Consider the following 16,667-nt stretch of genomic DNA (forward strand, 5'->3'; position numbering starts at 1 on the left):
GACTTAAACACGTGCTTAGCCTTACGCACTGTGAGCAGTCCCGTTGAAGTCAATGGAACTACTCACCATATGTTAAGTTAAGCAGGTGCATAAATATTTGCTGGATCAGAGCCCAACAGTGCTCTTCACAGGCTTTCACCTCTGTGACTTTCAAAACCTTTATAAATCCAAAGTCTGGCTCTGTGTCTAGACCAGAGTCACTCCATTAGGCAGCCAGAACTGAGTCTTCCTGCACTAGTGAATAATTCCCTAACAAAACACATTATATATCAACATAATATAACATATTAATAAGTAAAACACAATAAAAAGCAGCCTTTTTAATAGTGTATAAGGTCAAATGCATTGTAAATACAAGAACTGCCAAGCCTCCTATGGACTTCATGCATCAACATATTGGGAATAGAAATATGAAACCTCAAAAGTATTTTAAATAGAAAGTCCAATTTTACACTGCATTGACTTGCACTGTAAACTATGAAGAGAAAAGAATGCATCTTAAAATTTCTGAACTGCTATTAGCACTTTTACCTTTCTTCTTCCCAGTCCACATTACTCAAAAATGGTAAGTAAAAACAGTAATTGTTTAAAGCCTATATTCTGTAACTAAACTGGACCACAACTGTTACTGTTCAATTATAAAAATACTAGGATATTACAATGTATAATAAGAATTATAACAAGCTCTATTGCATGTGATATTAGGAAGTTCTTAGTTTCCAAGCTGTAATGTACAGTAAATGCTTTTGGCCCTGTTAGGCCATACCTAACGATATTGCACAACTGACCGAGGACTAGGGGGCTTACATATGGAAGTTTATAAAGTGCTAAGAAATTTCAAAGATGATACTTTTCAGTTTCCCTATACAGAAGAAAACAAAATGTATGTTTGTAATGAGATGCCCCTGAAAGATCCTACAGGCAAAAAGCCAGGCATCATCACAATATTGGACTTTGTTCACTAAAAAAAATCACTATATTTAATGCTTCACTATTGTCTTTCTGGCAATTGTGAGTGGGGCAGGAGGATAAACTTGGAGTCATTACAGCTTCATGCACAGGTGTTGGTCTGTTTATCCTTTAAGAATGAGCTACTATTGTACGCTGACACTGAGAATTCTTTCAACCTCGGTGTTGAAAAGAATCAGAAGACAGGAATGCAGGTTACAGAAACATATTACTGCAGCCAAAGCACAGAAATCTGGTCTCCGAAAGTACGTGTTGATTGGCATGAAAGTGAAGGTAAGACAAGTAGGTTGCCTAAAAATATCACTTTGATAATGTGGTGCTCAGACACTGTGCTGATGGGCTACAGTGCAAATCCCAAAAATTGAGGATGATAGCAGGAAAAATGAAACAGATGCCTTAACAGCAAAGGACCTTGGAAATTTGGTCCTTCTCTGGTAAGAAGTCAGAACTTAAAAAAAAAAAAAAAAAATGGATTCAGTTTTAAACCCATAAAAGCTCCACAATCTGCACAAACTCTTGTGGGAGGTGGAGTACCTGCAGCGCTGGGAGAGCTCTCTCCCAGCACTGGCGCTGCGACCACACTCGCACTTCAAAGTGCTGCCGTGGGAGCACTCCCACGGCAGCGCTTTGGAGTTTCGAGTGTAGCCATGCCCTAAGCCTGAAAATCCCCACAGCCAGTGGACACACATTACCAAGCATGAAATGCTAACTAACCACAAGAGGTGTCATCTTCTCCCCAACAATAGAAGGCCTATAGATATCAGACAAGCCATTGTGGGACGTTAGTAGACAAAAGACTTTGTTGATTGCTTCCCCCACAAGACTTAGGCCTTGGCTACACTGGCAATTCACAGCGCTGCACTTGCTGCGCTCGGGGGTGTGAAAAAACACCCCCCCTGAGCACAGCAAGTGCAGCGCTGTAAAGCGCCAGTGTAATCAGCGCCTGCAGCGCTGCACGCTCTCTCGCAGCGCTGCAAGCTATTCCCCTCGGAGAGGTGGAGTACTTGCAGCGCTGCGAGAGCTCTCGCGGCAGTGCTGTGAATCCGCGAGTGTAGCCAAGGCCTGAGTCCCATCATAGCCTGAATTCTGAGGGAAGGGTACAAAAATCCTTGTCAAAGAGGAATTGTTATCACTATGCTGCTTGGAATTCAGAGAAGGCAAAATTTCTAAGCATAAAAGGACCCCCAAACTGCTTGGCTTGGATTAGTTCTCAAAGACATACGGAGCTTGCGTATTACATCAGCAACTATTACATTTTGGAGCCTAAAACTGTCTCTCATTTGTGCATGTATGTGTTTACCTGCTTTAACCTTGTAAATAACTCACTTCTTTTTCTTAGGGTATGTCTACACTGGCAGAGTTACAGCACTGGCAGTTACAGCACCACTCAGAGAGCACTGAAGGGAAACTGCTGTTGTGTGTTCACACTATCAGCTGCCTGTGCAATAGTGTGTTCACACTTGCGGCACTTGCAGAGGTATTTGGAGCGGTGCACTCTGGGCAGCTATCCCATAGAGCATCTCCGTTCTGCCGCTAAGAGTTGGGGGAAGGCAGAGGGTGCCCCAGGGCATGCTGGGTCCTGTCCCAATGCCCCGTGATGCATTGCTTCGCATCCCAGCAATCCCTGTGCTTCTGTCTGCATTTGGCGCCATCTTTCAACGGTTTGTGTACTGAGCACTCTGCCTTTTCAGTTTGCAGGAATGGATCCCGCACTGTTGACCAATATGCTGCTCACTCTCACTAACGTGTCACAAATAGCAGTGGAGTTATTCCTTAAACTACAAAGGCAAGAGGAGTTTGATATTGATCTCGCCACGCGTACTAGCCACGACACAAGATTGCTTGTGGCATTCACGGAGGTGCTGACCACAGTGGAATGCCGCTTTTGGGCTCGGGAAACAAACACTGAGTGGTGAGATCACATCATCATGCATGTCTCTGATGATGAACAGGGGCTGCAGAACTTTCAGAGGAGGAAAGTCACATTCATGGGACTGTGTGGTGAGCTCACCCCAGCCCTGTGGCGCAAGGACACGAGAATGAGAGCTGCCCTGTCGTCGGAGAAGCATGTGGTGATTGCACTGTGGAAACTGGCTACTTCAGACTGCTACCGATCAGTTGCTAACCAGTTCGGAGTGGGAAAGTCGACAATTGGACACAGGTTGACAGAAGTGTGCAGGGCCATTAATCACATCCTGCGCTGAAAGACCGTGACTCTTGGCAATGTGTGTGACATTATGGATGGCTTTGCACAAATGGGCTTCCCTAACTGCAGAGGGGCAATAGATGGCACGCATATTCCAATTCTGGCACCAGACCACCTCGCACATTAATCAGAAGGGGTATTTCTTAATGGTTCTCCAGGCGTTGGTGGATCACCGTGGGCGTTTCATGGACATTAACGCAGGTTGGTCCGGAAAGGTGCATGACGCATGAATCTTTCGGAACACTGGCCTGTTCAGGAAGCTGCAAGCAGGGACTTTCTTCCCGGACTAGATCACCATAGGGGAAGTCGAAATGGCCATTGTGATCCTGGGAGACCCTGCCTACCCCTTAATGCCATGGCTTATGAAGCCATACATGGGGATCCTTGACAGCAGCAAGGAGCGGTTGAACAAGTTGAGCAAGTACTGAAGGCCCGCTGGCATTGCCTATCTGGGAGGCTGGACCTGGCCGATGACAATATTCCTATACTTATAGCTGCATGCTATATGCTCCATAATATTTGTGAAGGGAAGGGTGAAGTTTCACTCAGGGCTGGACCACTGAGGCTCAGCGCCTGGAGGCTGAATTTGAACAGCCAGAGACCAGGGCTATTAGAGGGGCACAGCGCGAGGCCATAAGGATCAGGGATGCCTTGAAGCAGCAATTTGAAGCTGAAAGCCACTAATATCGGTTCCTATGCTTGGGAGTGCAGTGATGGTAATGCTAGGAGTCGATTGTGATCGGTGCAGACGATGTACTATGAAGGCTTAAGAAAATTGCCTGTTACTTTGCAGAGCTTTTTTCTTTCAGTTAATGGAATACACATTGCTTTCAAACCAAAAAAATTCTTTTATTTTAAAAAAAACACCAACCAACCAGAAGAGAAAGAAACAGCGCAGCGGGTACTGTACTTCAGCAGGGCTAAACTGCAGAGAGATGGGCGTTGAGTTCAGTGGGTCCCAGGAGTCTGCAGGGCTGGATTGTGATGGGGCAGGAGTCGAATGCAGCGGGTACAGACTGGAGCCAGGAGGTTGATAAGAGTGTGTTGGGGGCGTCTGCGGGGCACATGGGAAAGAGTTTTGCAACAGCGGCTGCAGGGGAGGGTGGGATCGGAGCTGTTCAGTTTACAGTGCTAGTAGCACCTGGAGCGTGTCTGCTTGGCGCTCCATACCGTTTAAGAGATGCTCCCTGGCTTCGTTCTGGTGCGCCGCATTCTCCTTTCGGTCCCTCTTCTCACTGTCCCGCCACTCCTTCAATTTTTGTTTTTCGGCCATGCAGTGCATTATGACACCATGCAGAAAGTCCTCTTTAGTTCTTTGTGGCCGCTTTCTAATTCTACGCAGACGTTCAGCCAGCGATACCAAGTAGGGAGGCTGGGCTCCCAAGGTCGTATCTGTGAAGCCAAAATGCAACATTTTACAGAAGCAGTATTGTTTGCAACACACAGAACACTCTTCAGTAAGTTAAAAAACAGCCACTATTCACATACCTGTCACTAACTGGCTGACCCCAGGCAAGCACACATGAGCCACAAGACCCCCAAAATGGTGAGTAACCATAGGGGCAAGGGAAATCAGGGTCCCTGGACCGTACTGTACACTGGACACATGGCTCTTGGGGGAACCAGCACTGTGGGGGAGCCTTATAATCATTACCATCCCCACATTTTCCACAGGCTGTGTTCATTATGGAAGATACCTCGCTGCTGAGGGTGAGCAGGGAATCAAGGGAGGGTCTTCTCCAAGACTGTGGCTTCCACCCTGGCCTTTATGCAGCTCGCCTGTGTGCTGTAATGCCAACCTGTGATGGCAGAGAGGCATGGGAAAGTTACCCTTAATGGGGGTAAAAACAAAGCACCTCTGCCAAAGAACTTGCGGCAGCGGATTGCCCAGTATCTCCATGAGAGTTTTCTGGAGATCTCTGAGGCAGATTCCCGTGAAGTGAGGGAGTCAATCAGCACCCTGTTCCGCTGCTCAGACTAGGCATTTGGTGGTACGCGCATCATACAGACACAAGCCTGCTTTCTGCAACACTTCTGCCCCCAACAACTCGCTTCAGCGATTCCCAAAATCAAAGCCTCTTACCAGGGGCCTCCTCTCCTGTTTGCGCTTCGCCAAACTCCGACAGCTGTGATTGGCTAGCCTCCTCCGGGGTAGATAAGAGCTCCTGGTTGCATGCATCTCTGACCTCCGAGTCGTCCTCTGCCCCCCACTCTTCATCCAAGATTTCCTCCTCCTGGCTTGGTCCACTCTCGACTGGCACGCAAGCTACCGAAGTATCCACAGTGGCCTTTGCAATGAAGATGGGGTCGCCACTGAGTATTGCGTCCAGCTCTTTGTAGAATCGGCAGCTCATGGGCGCAACACCAGAGCAGAGGTTTGCCTTCCGCGCCTTGTGGCAAGCATTCCGCAGCTCCTTCACTTAGACCCTGCACTGCAGCGTGTCCCAGTCATGGCCCCTTTCTGTCATGCATCATAAAATCTGTCTGTAGGTATCATAATTCCGATGGCTGGAGCACAGCTGGGACTGGACAGCCTCCTCTCCCCAAATGCTGATGAGGTCCAGCAGCTCGGCATTGCTCCAAGAGGGGGATTGCCTGGTCTATGGAGCAGGCATGATCACCTGGAAAGATGCGCTGAGACCACTGCACGTGTCACCAAGCAAACAGGAAGGGGACTTTCAAAATTTCCAAGGAATTTAAGGGGAGGGGGGCTCACAGTTGGTCAACCTGAGGGCAGGGCAGTAGAACTCAAACCGAGACCAGAGAGGCAAGAACAGGTATTGTGGGACACCTCCCAGAGGCCAGTCGTAGCGCTGTAATTGACCAGGGTGTCTACACTGGCATCGTGGCACTGTACGCCTCTTGTAAGGGTGGTATTTTTAGTGCTGCAACTGCACAATTTCTGCGCACTAAGTGGCTTGGCAGGGTGTACACCTCGGGAGTTACACCTCAGAAAGCTGCTTTACTGTGCAGAAACTTACCAGTGTCGACAAGGCCATAGTTAATAAATCTTTAGTTAGTATTATAGGATTGGCTACAAATATTGTACCTCAGATCTCAAACTAAAAACAACTGACCTGGGTAAGTGATTGGTCCTTTGGGACTGGAAGTAACTGTTGTGATTTTTGGTGTAAGGGACTATCTATCACAAAAACAGGCATGCAAGGGTGGCAAGATAGACCAGAGTGCCCAAGGAAACTGTGACTCCATATTAAGGCTGTTACAGTGCATTAGGAATTCACACTTATTACTTGGTTGGTGAAATCTAATTATAGAACTTACAACCAGTTGGGGATTTGTGCCCTGTCCCTTGACAGTCTGCCCTGAGGTTGGCACTCATGTCAAGCTGTCTAGATTAGTTCATGAGCATATGTATCTACATCAATCTGAAGCATATGCTTTGAAGTTTATGTTCATGGATATTTTTAAACCCATTTTTGATGAATTCAGAGAAGTGCAGATTGTATGGGAGGTAAAAAATTTCCACTGAGTAAATATTTAAATTATTTTGTACTTCTGGTGACCCTCAGTGGATCTCAAGCACTTTACAAATATTAAGCTTCAAAACACAACGGCTATCTAAGATAGTTAAGGAATGCTAAGGGATCATTTACCCACCAATGAAGGTCAGCCATAAGCAGAGTGGAATGTAACAGCTGTTCAGCAATTGTACACAGGAAGAGTATCAGATGTAACTAATAGAAAAGTGGAAAGCAGAGTTGCCTAGCAGGTAGAGGAGACCTGGATTCTCAGGAGAATGCCTGAGTCCAGATCTGGGTTCTATTCCTGGCTGTGCCACTGGACTGCTAAGTGGCATTACACAAGTCACTTCCCCTATATGCGCCTCAGTTTCCCCATCTGTAAAATGGGGATGATACTTTGAGCACTATGGATGAAAGGTATTGTAAGAGCTCTGGCAAGATTATTAAACTTGCAGAATGAATTAGGTGGGGAAACAGTTCTCAAAGGTAACTTGGCCAGAACATCCAGGCTAACTCTCTTACTCCTTTGATTACAAACTTTATTTTGTATCTCACTGCAAAGCCAATAACAAAAAAAAACTTTTTGTTCATAACATCTTGCTGGGCCAAATTCAGAATGAAGACTGCCCCCTACTGAATAACCAATACCATTTCTTGCAGCATCTCACAGCTTTCCTAAGTACTGTGATAGCAGAGTGAAATTAACAAGGCCAATGAGTTTCACTACCGCTAAAGACAGCTAGGAAGAAAGAAAAGTAGTAAAGACCTCTCCCACAGTATAGCCAAGACAGCATGAACCCACAACTGTCAAAATGGTGTGGGAAAAGAGAAAGTTCAATCTTGCTTCCAGCAGGAGAGAGAGAGAGAGAGAGTGTTTTCTGTATATGAAAGCTAGGTGATTGCAAGCAGGATCTAGGGACAGCACCCTTCTCAGCAGTGATAAGTTAGTTGCAACTAGGTTTCTCACAATCTCATTGTTCCTGTACCTGTATGCTTTGTGCCTATTGCTAACGAATAATAAAAAATACCTAAGGTGGTGTATAGGTTGTGTGACATCTGTTTGTTGCCTTTCCTTGTTTTTGATATTTTGAACAAAACATCCCTATTTAATATTTTATTTTGTACTAGATTGGAATGCATTTATACTAGTGTCTATGAAGCGGTTTTAGAGAAACTGCCACATTCTTCGTTATCTTCAGATGTAATTTCAGATTTCCACTACATACGTTTCAGTACAACAAAGTAAGGATTTTGACACGAAATCTCTATATTTTAGCATTTACAGTATACAGCTTAATAAACACAGTGACAAGTTGAGTCCAATAGAAAACTAAACAAACAGTATTTCTCTCTGGTTCAAATGAATGCAGTTACCTAATTATAAAAGTTTAACCACCCTCTTGTATGGAAAACCCACAAGAAAGGACTCTAAAAATGGATTCTTCCTTGCAGAGCTCCTCAACTTTATCCTGGGGGGAGAGGGTTCAGGTGAGGGTGAAAATTAACAAAGGCGTTTCTGGCCACTGTGCAGCCTCAAAAGGCAGCACAGTCTGCCCCCAAACATGGGTGATGACATGGAAATCACATGGAGGTCATGCACCTCTTCATCAGATCTTGCCCTAGACAGCTCTGCTCCAATACAGCCACATTACAAGGAGCCACCCCTTATCTTTCACCCCTTTCTATAACATGAACCCCAGCCTTACAGGGTGATATTCATGGGAAGGGAAGAATAGAGTCATGGCAGCAAGCTAACACCATTTCCACAGATAAAGGGGTAGATCAGTAGTGGGCAACCTGCGGGCCGCGAGACAGTTTGTTTACATTGTGTCCACGCCCACAGCTCCCAGGGGCCACAGTTCGCCGTTCCTGGCCAGTGGGAGCACCTGTAAGCGGTGCAGGCCGCAGGGACGTGCTGGCTGCCGCTTCCGGAAGCTCCCATTGGCCGGGAATGGCGAACCTCAGCCACTGGGACCTGCGGGCGGCTGTGCCTGCAGACAGTCAACGTAAACAAATTGTCTCACCGCCCGCCAGTGGATTACTCTGACAGGCCACATCCAGCATACGGGTTGCCCACCACTGGGGTAGATGGATAAGATTCTGAGAGAATGATTTAGACCAAAGGGGGGAGGGATAGCTCAGTGGTTTGCGCATTGGCCTGCTAAACCCAGGGTTGTGAGTTCAATCCTTGAGGGGGCCACTTAGCGATCTGGGGCAAAATCAGTACTTGGTCCTGGTAGTGAAGGCAGGGGGCTGGACTCGATGACCTTTCGGGGTCCCTTCCAGGTCTATGAGATGGTATATCTCCATAAAGGCTCTCACCACTTTGCCTTATAAATCTAAAGCTAACACCAAATAAGTTTAAAATGTTGCAGGAGAAAACTCTACCTTGGTTCACAGATCAATAAATATTTGCTTATTAGTACCTGGAAAATGTTATTAGAACCTGTTGAAAAACATCTGTTACAAAACAATATATGTTGGTTCAGTAGTTTTAAGTTCTGGTTAAAAAAAGGTACTCTTAATGTTTTATAGGAAGTTTAGTGGGGAAAAGGTTTATCAAAATTGCCCATGACATTGGGGGGGGGGGGGTTCCCCCAACAAAAGAACTATTTTTTTAATCAGAAAAATTCATTTTTTCATCAAACAAAAAATATCAAAAAATGAATTATTCTGCAAAAATATTTTTGATAAAATGATCAGTTCTACTCAAGATCACTTATGAAAACTTTAAAGCAGGTAAGGAAAACCATTCAAAGAAAGTTCTATTCTCTACCTTTCCATCTCTGTTTAGGTCTACTAAATTCAGCTCTTCTTTCACTGCCAGCTTACAACAGTGGCCAGAAACGCCTTTGTTAATCTTTGGCTGATAAAAAGCTTAAGCCTTTTCCTGCATCACCAAGGTTATACACATGCCTGTGTTTATTCTAGGATGGAGAACTATAACAATACCTTCCTGAGCTATGAAGACCATTGGGAGACTTTAGTTAGCGAAGAAAACAGTTGCAGCAAGATGAATTCTGCGGTAAGTTTCAGTTACCTTCCTGGTAAAATTAGAAGTGATAACTCACAAAGTCCTATGTATAGAGCCTAGGGCACAGCTGCTTCAACGGCCAGCATCCCTCTGACCCACTAGAGCAACTATATTTGTCCAGCTGTTTTATAAGGGTAAGGCTGAAGGGAGCAGCAGGCAGTGTTTTCAGTGAAAGTCCTTAGCCACCATCAAGGAATAAGACGTATACATGGATCTGGCTTAACTCAGGAAGCTTTGTAAGATGCAACACTTAATTCAGGCTTTTCACTGCCAGACACAGTATGGCAAAGTTTCGACTTGCATGCTAAGTTTTCCTTTCTCTGTCTAGTAAAGCTGCTTTGTTATGGTGTCATGGAGGTTTCTGCCTGGAGAAATGTTGTTCATATCAGGCAAAAAGCATGCAATTAGTAATAAATACTGACTCAAGTTGCCTTATTTGACTCAGAAAACTAGCCTTTAACAAAAATGACTTTTTTTTTTTTTTTTTTTTACAAATCTGTAGAGACTTCAGATTTGGATACACTTGCATCTAGCTGAGAGATGAGGGAAATATGTGTGTAATACATTTTATTCTTATGCAATTAGTCTCATTCAGAATGCTTCACAACGAGAAACAGCAATGTTACTTTATGTTCTCTTTCTAGCATGTATTATTAAATTTCTATATTAAAATAGTCTTCTGACCTAGCATTTTAGAAAAAGTAAACATTCTAATACAAGCTTCCAATCAAGCTAATTTAGAAAAAGTATGGTAGTGAACCTGTATAATATACTGTAAAACAAGTCAGTTGGTTACTTCCATTTATTGAGGCCCTTCCTTATTCCCAAAAAGAACTGTTTTAAGAGGTTTACTTCCCCCACTAGATTTCTACAAAAAGGAAGTCATTTAATTGTTTATTCAGGGCATCAACCTTTAGGAAACTGATGTAACTATCACCCTGAGCTTTAAGATACAGGGAGAATACTAATATTGTTCAAATTCTTGCTCAGTATACATAATTCAAAATAATTAAATTGAAGAACAATCTATAATCATAAGGAGAACTGACTCTCGAAGTTCTTCCTCACCTTCTGAATTTTACTTCATGTTCCTAGCACAGTCCTGGTTTGCTTATACCACTTTGTAAGTCTTCCTAGAAAACATGATAGCTACAGCCTTTAAACCTATGAAAGTTTATGTACTTTCAAAAGTTACTCACTGATCTTTAGAAGACAAATGCAATGAGTGAGTTTATGCAATAGATCCAGTCCTAATTTTTATTATTTCTACAAATCCACATCTGGAACATAAAGAAGTATTTGATTTTTAATTGTAAAATAATTAAGCTCTAATTTACAATAAGAGAACAAAAGTAAATTAAGTTCAAAATCCCAACAGATCCTTAAATGACTATTTTGCAGAAAGGTATTAGAGGGCTCTGTCCAGTGGATTATTTTATTTATCGAAACAGTCTCATTTATAGATCAGAATACAAGTGTACTTAAAATAAGGAAATTTTAAATTATTGCGCATTCTAACTAGCACCTTAATATATGTTCTGCAACACAGCAACAGAGCAAATTAAGGATTTAGACGTAGCTTAAGAAAATCTTAAACTATGGTGAGAGAGGCCCTGCACCTGATTTCAAATAAATTGTTTATTTCCTTTTTCACACAAATTAAGAAAATGAAAATATGGAATTTTTTTAAACTAACATATAAATAAAAAATAAGTAATTTCAATAATTAAAAAAGCAACCCTAAGTACCAAATTCCAGGCCAAGAAAAATTACACCCATGAAGAAAAGATTTTATTGGAAATGAGTTTAGTATGCATAGCATAACTGCATTCAACAACAAAAATGTGTGGCTGGTAGGTTTGCATATATTCCTGCTTCAATTACTGCATTGGTTGGCCTGTTAGATTCATTGCACAAAAAATATTCTGCAGACCTTTAGAATAGTGTTATTTTTGTATGTGCTTCTATGTATGCAGACAAGTTCCCATCTCTTCCCATTAAAACAAATGGTTGACTTTATTGTGAGAAGTATCCTTATGTATACATTTCTTACAAGGACGACGAGAAATTCCAACTCAAGCAATGCCTCATTAAAAAATATTAAGAGCATGAAAGTTCTGATAAAAAGATGAGAATGTACATGTTCTGTGAATTCATCTCATTTTTTTCCTATGAAAATAAGGGGTAAAGAGAACCTACAATATGCTTATGTAAGTCATTGCAAATTTGGTTAATGTGGGTTGAACCTGCACTGCTCTCATTGTAGAATCAGGACAACCTTGAATACTCTTTTATGGTATGAAGATGTATCATATATTTAACCTTTCCTTAGCTAATCAATGGAAAACAGTATAGAACATATCTTGTGCACCACAGAAAAGTCTGATTTTTGTCCAGGGAACACAAGTAACGCTCAGATTTTGTCATGGTTAATTTTAGTAAAAGTCATGGGCAATAACCAAAAATCCACGGAAGCTGTGACCTGTCTGTGACTTTTGTTACTGTGGCTCCATGATTTCCTCTGCCACCGTGGTGGCTGGGAGCTATGGGGTTCCCCTTCTGCCCAGGGCAGCTGGAAGCTGGGAAGAGGGGGCGCATCCCTCCACCCATGGTGCCTGGGATCTGCAGAGTGACCATATTTCCCAAAGAGAAAACGGGACATGCCCAGCCACTCGCCCAAGGCTGTCGCCCATCCCTGGAACCCTGAGGAGGGTCCCCTTAGGAGTCTGTCACCTGTCCCTGGAATCCTGCCAGGGCCCCACTGGCTACCAGCTAAAGTCCCACAGCCCCTGGGCCTGAAGCAGAGAATGTCACCGAGGTCTCGGATTCCGATTCGTGACTTCCCTGACATAAACATGGCCTTAAACCTAAGCACTGGACTATTTCAAAAAAATTATTTAGCAGAACATGCACTGGATGAATCCTTAACATCAAACATAACATCAGACACCAGAATTAATGTCCATTGGATCAGTGCGATACTATTAGGCATTAAACATTAATAATATTTTTAAAGAGCCTTACAATTTTAGTCCTGTATTGCAGCCACCTGATGAACTAAACTTGACAGGATCATAAAGATTTTAAAACCTGTACATTACCATAAATTAGATTTTGGGACAAAGCCACATCCACAAAATGTGCTCAACACTTTCTGAAACAGGCACAATGTTCACATCTATGAAAACTGGATTCAATCTTTAACTGCCCTAACAATTTATCAAGTTCTGCTACCTGTCATCTTCCAATGTCTTAATGCAAACTGAGTTATTAGGCTAAAATACAGTTTACTGTACTTACTGAAGTTTATTACAGTGTTTCAGAATCAATTAGAATTTTTAGTTGTTAGATTTTACACAACATTCATTTAACATGTATTTAAATAAGTTAATTTATTGGTTGTTTTATTCAGAGAAAATATTAAAGGGGCACTCAACTTAAGTTCTAGTGTTCAAAAGATAAAGTTTCAAGTACCACTCCTGTCCCTGCATATTTTGATGGTTTTACAGCCACATTTTAAGTGTTTTTCTCTCTGTGTATGTTGTGTGAAAGACCTACAAAAGAGGAGAAACTATAATTAAACTGAAACTAACTATACAGAAAGGAAGGTTAGCCATAAAGTAAACTAATTGGAGAAGTAGCAAAAACAAAAAAAAAATGCTCTAAACTTTCCTTTACATTAATATGAAGTGTTATCAGTAAAAAAAGTAGGCAAATAATTTCCAGAAAATGAGGTTTTTTTAGTTCATAATGCCCCTTTAAATGTGTGCTTCTGTTAAAAGATAAAACAAAACTCTTCCCTTGGGAATACTAAAAATAAACGGGTATACAAACTATATAGCCCCCTAGCAGAATTGACTATATTTGGTTATAAGTTTAGTACTTTTCACCATATAAGGAGAAAAAAAAACTTTAAAAACATCTTAATATTCCAAAGAAAGGAGGAAGAAAATGTCTGATGGCTAAGTGCAGACTGATTCAGAAAATATCAACTCAAATGGGAGAGGAAGGGAAGGGGAAGGTCATCCATCCACTTCCAACTGCATGAAGAACAACATGCCCAGCTGCATAATTTTTGCAATCGAGTGTTTGTAGGTGCAAGCCCAAACCCCTTTCCATTACAGAATTCCACAAGTGACCCATGGGGTGGGAAAAGGGAGTAAACACCCCCTCTAGTTTTATTCACAATCCATTACGGGGGATAGAATGTGCACCTGGAGAAACAGGCATCCCTTCTCGAAACTCCCTCGCAATGCCGTGTATGTGCTCCATTGGGAGGGCGGGGGTGGAATTACATCTGCCTCACACCAGCCCTCTCAGGAGGAGCATCACAAAACCGGGGGTGGGAGCAGCTCCCCCATTACAGAGCTACTCATGGGGGAAGGAGAAATGTAGGGTCCTCCCCGCTCCTCAATGCTAGCCTTGCAACCCAATGGGCATGGGGGGGCTGCGCCCCACCCCTCCCAGTGGGACTAGGGGGGACAGCACTGGGGTAGGCAGAGAACTGCCCCTCCCCCACAGCACGGCGAGGGGCCTAGTGCCGGGGGAGGGGGAGTCAAAGCGGAGACACCCCCCCTGCCGGAGCCCCGGTCGTGGCGGGAGCAGCCCCCCGGGGAGACCCCACCACAGTGCCGGGGCAGCAGCCCCATGGGGGAGGGGCGGAGACTCGCCAGCGCCCGCAGACCGTAGGGGCAGGGGCAGAGCCCCCCCCCGGCTCGGCCCCTCCCTGAGCCTCTCGCTCGCGGCCCGGTTGCCTGGCCGACGCTGTAAGGCGCGGGGAAGCCGAGCTGGGCCCCGGCCCTCGGGCCCCAGAGAGGCTGGCCCGAGCCATCCGGCCGCGGGAAGCCGCGGTTACCGTGTGTGGTGGCGAATTCTCGTGGTGTTTGTCGAGCGGCTGCGATAATGGCGTCCTTCCTCGCGAGAGATCTCCGCGTCCTCACTGCGCAGGCGCCGCCGCGCCGCTGCCGCTCCCACTCCGTCCCCCGCCCTCCCCGAGAGGCTGCGCAGCCGCCCAGAGAAGCCTCCTCGCAACCGCCCTTAACCGCCGCACGGCCAATGTCGACTACAACTCCCAGAAGACAACGCGCGCAGCCTGGTGGCCGGCGCTCCCGTGGGGCAGGCTGGGATGTGTAGTACCATAGCGTGCAGCCGTACCTGCTGGGAGTTGTAGTCCAAAGGAGATCTGGATCTTCTGTGGAAGCTGGGGCGCGTAGTTAGCCCCATTTCATGCCAGTTAGATGCCACCCTTGGCTGACTACATCCCCATGTCCCTCAGAGGGATGAATTTTGGGAGTCCATGAAATCTCGTCACCTTGAGCTGGGGCATCATGATATCATGACATGGCATGACATCATCGTGCAGCCTTATGATGTTTTCACACACTGGCACCACATGCAGCGTTCTCGCACTGAGTTGTGGAGTAAGCAGGGCCGGCTCTGGCTTTTTTGCCGCCCCAGGCAAAAAAGCCTCCCGCAGCCCCCCGCTCCCCAGCGGGGAGTGCGGCATGGGAGGGCGCCGAGCCTAGCTGCAGCCCCGCTCTCCCCGGTCAGCCAGAGCGCCGGGAGGAGGGCGGAGAGCCCGGCCGGGGCCCCGCTCTCCCCGACCGGCCGGAGCGCCGGGAGGAGGGCGGCGAGCCCGGCCACGGCCCCGCTCTCCCCGAATGCCGCCCCCCTCCAGGTGCCGCCCCAAGCACACGCTTGGTAGGCTGGTGCCTGGAGCCGGCCCTGGGAGTAAGGAGATTTTCCCATGACTTCATCACAGGGCTTGGTGAAGTTTAATGCATAACCACCAATGTTGAGTACAGTGGGGCTTCTGTATCTGGTAAGGTCACCAGCTGTCCCGATTTTTGTGTCTTTTTCTTATATGGGCTCCTATTATCTCCCATCCCCTGTCCCGATTTTTCACATTTGCTGTCTGGTCACCCTAGTGTCTGGTTATTGCTGAAAACCGGGACTGTACCCATTTTTCTGTTCCTGGTCTGGTATCACTGGGGTTTTGCAAAACCCAGTGTTGTGTCTTGTGTTTTTAAACCCCTCCAGATTTGTCAATTCAAGGAGCCAATTGACTGAGCTTATAAAATTGACAGCAGGCTGGCTAACTGCATGAGAACTACAGGTCCTCCACCATCAAGCCTGTCACATATTGACACATTGCCTTCTAGCACTCCCTTTCCAAGTCTCCCTAAGAAGTCTACCCATGCCCAAATGGTGGATTGTAAGTCAACTGCAGATCCTAATGTGTGTTCAAAGGAAACTCCAACATTTTCATCCCTGTGGGCAGGCTAATGGATCTTGCAGCACTTGTGATGCTTCAAACAAAAAAAAAATGGCAGCATTTAGCACGGTTCAGCATATTGCTGAAAGACAGGCTGCCAGTTGGAATTGGCAAAAATAACACACTGGGCTTGGGTTTCTGTTGCTCCATTCCTGTGTTTGGAGCATGAATTGGGGATCAGGCAAAGGTGGCTTTAAACTACCTTTGTGTTTCTCATATTCTCAAACTGTTGAGGGCCCTGGTGGGCTCTGGCATAAGCCAGAGAAGCAGCAGGACTGTTCTCATTTAAGCTCTGGTTTAAAAAAAAAAAAAAAAAAAAAAGTCCCTTTAGGAGTTATCCACCAGCCCTGGAGAGTAAGAATGCAATGTGCTCCAGTCACCAGTATTTCCTCCATTTGCTGCACCTGGTATCTCCCTGCACCAGGGACTGGGGATGCAGAGGAAAGTATATGGTCATTGCAGCAGCTCACTGCTGGCTGGGGAACACCCACATGGGGAGTGTTACCCAGGGGATGTTTTCACCTGCTCCCCCAAAGTACCAGGGCGCAGCAAAGAACTGGCCCCAGGAAGTGCACTCCATCCTCAGCTCTGTGGTTCAGCAGTACACTGCCTCTTTGCAACAATAGTAAATAGAGTGATAATAAGAGATCTGGGATTAGCAGCACTCTGTATGCTATTGTGGCAGAGAGACCTGGGACAATG

General features: G+C 45.2%; 1 protein-coding gene across 1 annotated transcript in view; it reads right to left on the reverse strand.

Annotated features, from left to right (window-relative positions):
- BANP (BTG3 associated nuclear protein) overlaps window positions 1–14,635 on the reverse strand; it is a 229,220-nt gene extending 214,585 nt beyond the window's left edge. Inside the window, exon 1 of the mRNA XM_034788786.1 lies at window positions 14,547–14,635. The gene's annotated coding sequence lies outside the window, so the exon portion shown is untranslated. The remainder of the gene's footprint in view (window positions 1–14,546) is intronic.
- Between the last annotated feature and the right edge of the window lie 2,032 nt (window positions 14,636–16,667).

The sequence above is a fragment of the Trachemys scripta genome, chromosome 13 (assembly GCF_013100865.1).
Source record: "Trachemys scripta elegans isolate TJP31775 chromosome 13, CAS_Tse_1.0, whole genome shotgun sequence".
NCBI classification, from domain to species: Eukaryota; Metazoa; Chordata; order Testudines; family Emydidae; genus Trachemys; species Trachemys scripta.